This window comes from Peromyscus eremicus, chromosome 14 (assembly GCF_949786415.1).
Source record: "Peromyscus eremicus chromosome 14, PerEre_H2_v1, whole genome shotgun sequence".
NCBI lineage: Eukaryota > Metazoa > Chordata > Mammalia > Rodentia > Cricetidae > Peromyscus > Peromyscus eremicus.
Genome location: NC_081430.1, coordinates 24,603,684 through 24,612,023, shown reverse-complemented (window position 1 = coordinate 24,612,023; position 8,340 = coordinate 24,603,684). Strand labels below are relative to the sequence as shown.

Genomic DNA, 8,340 nt, shown 5'->3' with positions numbered 1-8,340 from the left:
AACACATATAAACCTGAATGATCCCTTCACATGCACAATATGTGCAGTGAAGTTCTGATATAGGCTTGCTCTACACTCATCTGGATATAGCTCATCCGGATCAAGAATAAAAGGGCCAGCCAGGAGTGGTGGTTCATGCCTTTAATCCCAGCACTCAGGAGGCAGAAGCAGGCGATCTCTGTGAGTTCGAGGCCAGCCTGGTCAACAGAGTGGGGTTCTAGTTCAGCCAGAGCTGTAACACAGAGAATCCCTGTCTTGGAAAACAAACAAAGCAAAAGAATAAAAGGGCCAGCCGGGCAGTGGTGGCGCACGCCTTTAATCCTGGCATTACAGGAGGCAGAGGCAGGCGGATCTCTGTGATTCTGAGGTCCTGGTCTACAGAGAGAGTTCCAGGACAGCCAGGAATACACAGAGAAACTCTGTCTAAAAAAGAAAGAAGGAAAGATCCACATTAGGGAAAGAAAGAATGAGTACCAACCCCACCACCACACACACACACACACACACACACACACACACACACACAAATAAATAAAGGTAATAAAAACTTTTCAATAATAAAGAACAGAAGTCAAGAAATCCTTGTAGCATGCCAGGCAGTGGTGGTGCACACCTTTGATCCTGGCACTCTGGAGGCAGAAAGCAGGCAGATCTCTGAGTTCAAGGGCAGCCTGGTCTACAGAGTGAGTTCCAGGACAGCCAGGGCTACATAGAGAGACCCTTGTCGTTTCTGGTTGCCTAAGAAATCCCAGGCTGGAAACAACTGGATGCACACAGATTGGGTGCTCTCTCATGCTTTTATTGTGTTCCTTATATCGGCATTTATTTGTAAACTTTCATTTATATAAAACCAGTTTCTGGGGGCTGGAGAGATAGCTCAGCAGTGGAGAGCACTGGCTGCTCGTACAGACTTGGTTCAGTTTCCAGCACCCACATAGAGGCACACAGCCATCCGTAACTACTGCCCCAAGGAATTCAGTGCTCTCCTCTGGATCCCCAGGCACTAAGTGCATGTGGCACACAGACATATAATGTGGGCAAAACACTCATACACATAAAATAAAAATAAATATTTAAAAAGATGTTTCTGGATAACCATGATGACATAAGCCTTTAATCTCAGCTCAGAAGATGAGGCAGGAGAGCTGCCATAAGGTCAAGGCCAGTCTGGTTTACATAATGAGTACACACACACATTTTGGGGATGAATACATAATTTTTAAAATAACTTTTTTTGAGACAGGGTCTCACAGTGCAGGCTAGACTAGCCTGGAGCTCAAGCAACCCTCAACCTCTCAAGTCCTGGGATTACAGATGTGACCCACCCTGCTAAGCTTTGAAAACAACTTACCACTTACCTTGCTCTCATTACCATAAACTGGTTTCTTTTGCAAATGTTCTAGGTACATTTATAACCCTGAGAAGAGTATTTTGGAAATAGCAGTATATAGCTGAAGTCAAGGGACATTAGCTAAATGCCTACCAAGAAACCTGTGTGAGGGCATTGAGGAGCAGATGCGCCGTGAGTGGTAGAAGAGAAGTCTCCAAAGACAGAACATGTACGGTGGTTCTACCAACCACAGAGAAGGGACACTGCAGACATGTCACCCGTGAGGACAGAGTAGAATCTAAATTTGGCCCTAAGATCAGTAGGCTTTCTTGTGGCATTTCGGCAGAGTAAAGGGAGTAATGCCAGCTTCAAATGGCTTAAAGGCTGAACGAGAAATAGAGGGCTGGGGATGGAGCTCAGTGGTAGTGATTGTCTAGTAGTTGCAAGGCCTTGGGACTAACTCAGTACCACACACGGAGTACAGCACCTTCCAAACATCCGTGAAGCAGTGTCTTTATTCTCCAGCCTGTCATAAGCTGACAACAGGAAGGGCTTGGTGGCCCTGGCCTGTAGTTCCAGCACTTGAGAAGTGGAAACAAGGGAAGTCAGAGCTCAGGTTCATCCTCTGCTACATAGCAAGAGGGAGGCTGGCCTCAACTACATGATGAGACACAAAGTCATTAAAATAAGGGCTGAGAATGTAGCTCAGCTGGTAGAGCGCTTGCCTAGCATTCAAGATTCAATCCCTAGTACTCTATGAACTGGCTATGGTGAAGCATACCTATATCCCAGCACTTGGGAGGTAGCTGCCGTAATGTCAGAAGTTCAAGGTCATCTTCACCAGCTAATTCAAGACTAACTTGGGCTACCTAAGACTCCGACTCAGAATAAACAAATTGACCACAGGGTACTACTCCACAAGATTAGTTCCTAGATTTAGCCATGTGCTACCCACTCTGAGAGCTGGGAAACAACTCATTAACCACACAGATCCACTAGTTAACCACACAGATCCACTGGCTAACCACAGAGATCCACTGGCTAACCACAGAGATCCACTGGCTAACCACACAGATCCACTGGCTAACCACACAGATTCACTGGCTAACCACACAGATCCACTGGCTAACCACACAGATTCACTGGCTAATCACAAAGATCCATTGGTTAACCACACAGATCCACTAGTTAACCACACAGATCCACTGGCCAACCACACAGATCCACTGGCCAACCACACAGATCTACTGGCCAACCACACAGATCCGCTGGCTAACCACACAGATTCACTGGCTAACCACAAAGATCCACTGGTTAACCACACAGATCCACTGGTTAACCACACAGACCCACTGGTTAACCACACAGACCCACTGGCCAACCACACAAATCCACTGGCTAACCACACAGATCCACTGACTAACCACACAGATCCACTGGCCAACCACACAGATCCACTGGCCAACCACACAGATCCACTGGCCAACCACACAGATCCACTGGTTAACCACACAGATCCACTGGCTAACCACACAGATCCACTGGCCAACCACACAGACCCACTGCTTCATTCTGTAAGGAAGAAAGGGTAAGTAGTCTAGGGGCCTGGAGGCTGGAGAGAAGACTCCAGTTACTGTTCCTTGCAGCTTACTCCTCTGAATATCTCCTAGTATTTTTCTTTTTTATTTCCCTCCTAATATTTTTCATGCTTCAGATTCTTTTTTAGTACCTCTAAAATTGGATTTTTAGCATATGAAATAGTTCCTGGCACATAAGATCATCCAAATGAAAGGTTATCAAATTAATAAACTTGCATTTAAACTGTAGAGAAGCTAAGCAGTTCTGGGTTTCTAGATCTTATAGTAGAATATTCCATTTCAATATCTGGCTATTTGTTTTACTTCTAGTCAGGGGAATATACCTCTTTTTAAAATTGAGGGCCTAGCTGGGCACTGGTGGCACACACCTTTAATCCCTGCACTCAAGAGGCAGAGGCAGGTAGATCTCTAGGTCTACACAGAGAAACCTTGTCTAAAAAAAAAAAATTAAAAAGTCCAGGGCCTTACCATATACTAAACAAGCATCCTGAGCTCTTTGTTTTGCTTATGAGACAGGGTCTCAAAGTCTCAAAGACAGTAGGGACCCGCCCCCCCCAGCTGAGGACCGAACCCAGGGCCTTGCACTTGCTAGGCAAGCACTCTACCACTGAGCTAAATTTCATATTTTTATCAGTGGCAATATACACTATCTATACAGCCAAGTCACAACCTTAACTAGATACTTTCTTGGGTGCTATTGGCTTTATTTATTTATTTATTTATTTACTTACTTACTTACTTACTTACTTACTTACTTACTTACTTACTTACTACTTGGTTGAGACATGGTCTTGCTTTGTAGCCCAGGCTGACCTTGAACTCAAGCCAATCCTCTGGCCTCAGTCACTCGTGCTGTGTTAGGATTGTAGGTGAGAGCTATCATGTCTGGCTCTGTTTTGTTTGGAAATAGAATTTTGCTGTGTTGCTCAAGTTGATCTTGAACTCCTGACTCAAGCAGTCCCCCTACCTCAGCCTCCACTGAACTGGGACTACAGGCATGTCCATAGTGCACAGCTGGCCAGATGCTATTTAACAGCCTAAGGAGCCAGGTATGCCTGGAGTCCAGCATTTAGGAGGTGTCTGCAGAAGAGGAGGAGTAGGGCATGGTATTGCACACCTTTAATTCCAACACCCGGGAGGCAGAGGCAGACTGAGCTCTGTGAGTTCAAGGCCAGCCTGCTCTACCGAGTGAGATCCAGGACAACCAGGGCTACAAAGAGAAACCCTGTCTTGAAAAACAAAAGAAGAGGAAGAAGAGGAGGAGGAGGAAGAGAAGAGGGAGAAGGAGGAGGAGAAGGTAGCCTTGAAAAACGGAGGAGGAGGAGGAGGAGCACATTCTGTGGCTCGAATGGATGGTTTGGTGAGCCCATGTTATGTGCAATGTCCTCATTTCCCTACAGAAGCTTGCTGAGAAGGAAGATCTGACTGTGGCCATTACCCAGGTGGGAGGTGTCAGCACTGCATCAGCTCTGCCATCCTGGCTGCAGACCCCTCAGGGCCGTTCAGAAGCTGCATCAGCTCTGCCATCCTGGCTGCAGAGCCCTCAGGGCCGTTCAGAAGCACACGTGAACAGAGGAGAGGCCGCCTGGTCTTCTCTGACTTTATTCAGATGCTTGTTTTTAACATTCTGTTTTATTTTATTATATGAGTGTTTTGCCTGTGTGTGTGTACGTATGTGTACCACATACATGCCTGCTATCTGAAGAGTCAGAAAAGGGTGTCACAGCCTTAGGAGCTGAACTTACAGAGGGCTCTGGACCACCATGTTAGTTCTGGAGACCACTGAGCCATTTCTCCAGTCCCCTACTTACTTCTTACAAAGAGAATCTTTTAAAAACAGGGTCTATCTGTGGAACCCAGACTGTTTAAATATTAATCCTCCTGCCTCCAGATCCCATTGTTGGGATTATGTTTTTACACCTATCTTCAATTGTGAGGTTATAGGTCACGTTGTATCAGATGAAGCTTTTACTCTGGTGAATTCCACACGATTATTAGAAACCAATGGGTGCTGGGTGGCAGTGGCACACGCCTTTAATCCCAGTACTTGGGAGGCAGAGCCAGGTGGATCTGTGAGTTCGAGGCCAGCCTGGTCTATAGAGCGAGATCCAGGACAGGAACCAAAACAACACAGAAAAAAATCTGTCTCGAAAAACCAAAAAAAAAAAAAAAAAAAAAAAAAAAAGGAAAAAAGAAAAGAAAAGAAACCATTGGGTATGCTGTCTGGAATTTGGATTAATTCTAGGCCTGCTTTCTGTTGTTTTCAGACATCAGATTTGTGATAGTTATTTCTAGAATTTTAAAGCTATTTTCCCAACGCCTTACTCCAAATATGTGTCTTGTAAACCAGGGTCAGAAACACCCTATAGAAGAAAGCCATTTTTAGAAAGAATTTTACTTATGTGTCTGTGCATGTCACGTATGTGTCACTTGGGTGCATGGGTGCCCACAGAGGCCAGAGGAACAGATGCTTGTGGGCTACCCAACATGGGTGCTGGGATCTGAACTCAGCTCCTCTTGAAGAGCAGTACATGCTTTTAGCCACTGAGCAGTTTTACCCACCCAAAAGTCATTTTTATGTAAGTTGGGAAGAATTCTAACTGAAGGGGGAAAAAGTCACGTTTGCCTAGATGAGGCCGTTCCACAAGGAGCCTTCGGCAGCCAGTGTGCAGACAGAGGGACTGTGGCCTTCTTTGCCAAGTGAAAATATTGACAGTCTTCCCTTAGAGCCTGTTTTTAACGGTTAGCTAGGATGCCAGACAGACACCTTTAAAATAGGGCTTCACTGACAAGTAGTAGGAGGGTCACCATCAGAAGGAACTCCAGAACAAACTGGCCTTAATGCCATCATCTACCTACTGGAGATACAGACAAGGTGTAGCATCTATCGTCTTTAGTACTAAGCCCTAATCAATCCAAACTAAAGCTAAGCATACTCCTACCACCAATCTCCCCACCACCGGCTTTTTTTTTTTTTTTTTTTTTTAAGACAGGGTCTCACTTTGTCCCTGGCTGGCCTGAGACTCGCTCTGTAGACCAGAATGACCTTGAATTCAGAGATCCACCTGCCTCTGCCTCCTGAATGTTGGGATTACAGGCATGGGCCACATACCCAGCTCCAGTCCCGTACTCATGATGGCTCCATGCAATGGCTCAGTCACAAAGCTCCATCAGTAAAGGGGAACCCCGAGTTCTGAGAAGGGGCCTCTGCAGAACTCTTCCTTGTTCCTGTCTACCCATCTCCTACCCCGAGACGATCCAGACTTACCTGAGAGGTAGGGCTTCTGTCGGCTCATAGAAAGGGTTCTGTGTGACTCCAAAAAAGTTGTTCCCTGAGCAACATTTGGCTTTAGGCCCAAACCCACTCCCAAAAGAATAACAGAAAGGGCCTGGAGAAATGGCTTAGCAGTTAAGAGCACTTGCAGCAGACTTGGGTTCAAATTCTAGGACCATATGATGGCTAACAACCATCTGTAACTCCAGTTGCGGGGGGCCTGATGCCCTTTTCTGGCCTCCAAAGGCACCAGGCACTCATGTGGTACACAGACATATCAGGCAAAACATCCATACACATGAAATAGAAATAAATAATTTAAAAAATCATAACAAAGTCCCTATTAGCCCCTCTCCCAAGATCTACCAGCTGATATTCTGTTATTAGAGTAGAAAGGCTTTTAACAAAACCCTCACGCTCAATGAACCTTGGTTAAAAGTCTGGCAAATGCTAAAAGTAATGCTTTCAGGAGACTGTGGAGCAGAAAGGGTGGGTCCTTACGAGAGTGGGTGGATGCTGAGGAGTAGCTGGCAGCTGTGACTTCACTTGATCTGAGAACCAAAACTTACTTCGCCACCCTAAATTGGTGGCAGACTGTCCCATCTAGGGTGGGGAACGGCTCTGGATTAGACGTGACCGCCAGTGCAGCACATACAATAAAAACAGAACTGTTCAGAGATGATTAGCACGGCCCCCGTTGAAGAATGGCATGCAAATTCAGGACGCGGTCCTTAGTTTTTCTAGACGGTGTGTTCAAAAGCCTAGAACAGAGCCTAACAACCAACAGGAGCAGTGTGTCACCGCCCACCTCTCAGGACAGCCCACTGGACAAACAGGAGCTGTTTGTGTGTGTGAGATAGGTGGGGGCCTGTGCCTCGGCATTCCCGCGAAGGTCAGAGAACTTCTGGCGTTGATTCTCTCATTTGCCCTTTTCGTGGGTTCTTGGGATGAAACTTGCGTCACCAGGCTTGTATCATCAAGCAGCAAGCACCTTTACTCAGTGAGCCAGCCTTTGTGTTCTTTCCTTTTCAGATTGGTTTATTTTATGAGTGTGAGTGTAACTCTATTTTATGTGTGTGTTTTGCCTGTGTGCATGTATGTATGTGTGCTTCATATTCATGCAATGTCCACAGAGGCCAGAAGAGGACATTGGATCTCCCGGAACTGGAGCTACAGTTCTGAGCTGCTGTGTGGTGCTAGGAACCAAACCCGGGTCCTCTAGAATAGCCAGTGCTCTTAACCTCCAAGGCGTCTCTCCAGTCCCCAAGTTGAGCCTTTTTTATCATCTCCTAGAAGACTTTTAGCTGGGCGGTGGTGGCTCACACCTTTGATCCCAGCACTCAGGAGGCAGAGGCAGGTGGATCTCTGTGAATTGAGGCCAGCCTGGTCTACAGAGTGAGTTCCAGGACAGCCAGGGCTGTTACACAGAACCCCTGTCTCAACAAAACAAAACAACAACAACAAAAGGGATTTACTAATAGTAAATTAAGTCACATTGTGTGACATTAAGTCACACAAAGTAGAATTTAGCTAAGGGAGTGCTGTTTCCAAAATACTCCAAAGGTGAGTAGGCCTATTAGAAGTTTAGGACGCTAAGATGCAAATGTTTGCTCACCAATTGACCATCATTAGGCTCCATTCCCATAACAAAAAAGAGACAGCCCTACCTTACAACCCGTATTTCTATCAGATTTATACCTATGAGCAATTTAAGGGAGCAGGGCGAAGAGACAACCATTGAGTCTTGGCCTACCATAAAGCCTTCCCCTTCAGTTTTTTTTCCTTAAGAAAGACGTAATTTGGGGGCTGGAGAGATGGCTCAGCAGTTCAGAGCACTGGCTGCTCTTCCAGAGGACCTGGGTTCAGTTCCCAGCACCTACAGTGGCTCACAACCTCCTGTCACTCCAGTTCAAGGGGAATCAGACTCCCTGTTCCGACCTCCGTGGGTACAAGGCATGCCTTGGTGCACAGACATCCATGCAAGCAAAACACCCATACATATAAAAATAAAATGATTTTTAAAAATGAAAAAAAAAAAGCGTAATTCTGTCAGGTGGGTAACAACTATTCAACACAGAACAACTGTGTACTTAAAATAATTCTAACAATATGTGATACCTGTGCTGTGTAAATCTCCC

General features: G+C 45.9%; 1 non-coding gene across 1 annotated transcript; it reads left to right on the top strand.

The window, feature by feature from the left end:
- The first annotated feature begins 6,834 nt into the window (after positions 1-6,834).
- On the top strand, positions 6,835-6,941 carry LOC131924720 (U6 spliceosomal RNA). Its single transcript, XR_009383017.1, has one exon. It is a non-coding gene; the product is annotated as a U6 spliceosomal RNA (small nuclear RNA).
- The last annotated feature ends 1,399 nt before the right edge of the window (positions 6,942-8,340 follow it).